The sequence below is a fragment of the Ciconia boyciana genome, chromosome 8 (assembly GCF_034638445.1).
Source record: "Ciconia boyciana chromosome 8, ASM3463844v1, whole genome shotgun sequence".
Lineage (NCBI taxonomy): Eukaryota > Metazoa > Chordata > Aves > Ciconiiformes > Ciconiidae > Ciconia > Ciconia boyciana.
This window is the reverse complement of record NC_132941.1, coordinates 23,320,170-23,321,756: the sequence shown is the minus strand read 5'-3', so window position 1 is coordinate 23,321,756 and position 1,587 is coordinate 23,320,170. Positions and strand designations below refer to the sequence as shown.

At 46.6% G+C, this 1,587-nt stretch overlaps 1 long non-coding RNA gene across 1 annotated transcript; it reads left to right on the top strand.

Moving 5' to 3' along the window:
- Positions 1 to 221: 221 nt before the first annotated feature.
- Positions 222 to 1,198, top strand: LOC140655780 (uncharacterized). The gene is made up of 3 exons (XR_012043869.1): positions 222 to 379; positions 652 to 727; positions 1,121 to 1,198. It is a non-coding gene; the product is annotated as an uncharacterized lncRNA (long non-coding RNA).
- The last annotated feature ends 389 nt before the right edge of the window (positions 1,199 to 1,587 follow it).

Genomic DNA, 1,587 nt, shown 5'->3' with positions numbered 1-1,587 from the left:
GGTTTGTTCCTTGATCAAGAATGTAACTTTTTTTTGAAATACAGTGAACCCTTTCTTTCTACGGTGTCTACATGGTGTCATTTTCTTTCACTGTTACATTTCTAAAGATAAATGCTCTGGCATTTTGAGAAACTGTTATGTATGTGTTTCTAATTACTTGATAGCACAGTGTACTGCAGGATAATGTAATGAAGAAAAGCAGCTGAAGAAAGAAAATATGTTCCTGCGGGTACCTAGCTGAAGACCTACGAGACTGCGTTTTGGTTCCTTGCTTTCCTGAAGAGTTCTGGCATGGCTCTGGCTGCACTAGGTGCTGCCCATCAGAGATGCCCAAGTTAGGCTGTGTTCTGCAGCAGCTTCTTCTGGCAGCAGTGCCAAGGTAAGCTGCTCTTCTTCACCCCTTGCCTTGTCTTCCCTGTCTGTACAGACAGCTGTGGAGCTGCATACTAAACAGTTTCCCAGCTGAATTTGTCTCACCACTCCACAAACAGTTGTATGAGCAGGACTGAGTGGATGGTGCCAGGTGAGGAACAGGCTGCTGGTGGCAGGAGGGAGAAGGTGGTGTGGCTGTGGGGGGTGCCTTCAGCCATAAAGAGAGGTGCCCAGGTTGAGTGTTGTTTCAAGAGAGGATTTGGACTGTCTCCTTCACAGGGCTGCCCTGCACGACCTCCCTGCAGAGCCATGAAGAGAGGAGGCTGTGACAACCTCCTGAAGGTACCTACAGCAGGTGATTTGAGCAGAGACTTTGGCTTGTGCTGTCTGAGGATTCTGGTACATGAAAAAGTTATCACTGGGGGCTGTCAAGGGAGGGCTAAGCTAACCCTCTCTTACACCGGTTGCAGGTTAAAAGCATGTAGAGGGCTCTTACTGCAAAGCAGATGTGTGGTAAACTGCTTGTGGGCCAGATCTCTAAGGGAAGTGGAGACCATAGCACTTGGAGTGCTGTGAAAATACTGTGCAACCCCCAGTAAACACTGTAGTTATGTAAAACAGACTTGGGACGTGAATTTACTCCAGCTAGGCCATATTCTATGTGTCCCAGGCAGCAGGGAGCAAGAGGGCATTTGGTCCTGCAACGTGCTTAACCAGATCCTAAAAAATCACCATGGTTGCCCAACAGATTTTCATATAGGATGTTTCAGAGAAGGCGATGACCTGCTGCATTCTGGTGGAGGGTTGTCAGAGAGGGAAGAGCCAGGTATGTATCTCCTGTGTTGTAATGATATGTTCAGACTGAAAAATTTCCTCATCTAAATATTAATGACAAAATAACAGGTTACCATGATACAGTTTGTTCCTGCCACAGACTTCAGAAAAATTGCTGCTTATCTTCCCTCTCCCAAGATGCTGAAGCCCAGCACTCCAAATTGTTGTGGCTGCCTGGGATTGGTGACATCTAGAATGATATGTGTTGGATCATCAGAACAGAGTGGGAGCAGCACAGCTTGGTTTCAGGAGCCAAAAATAGGTACTGTAATTTCTGAGCTGAAGCCTCCCTTCTTTTTCCCCACCTAGCCCTGCCTATTTGGCACATGCAGCACATAATCGTAGTGTTCACATTGTACCAAAGAAAAACCACATTCCTAA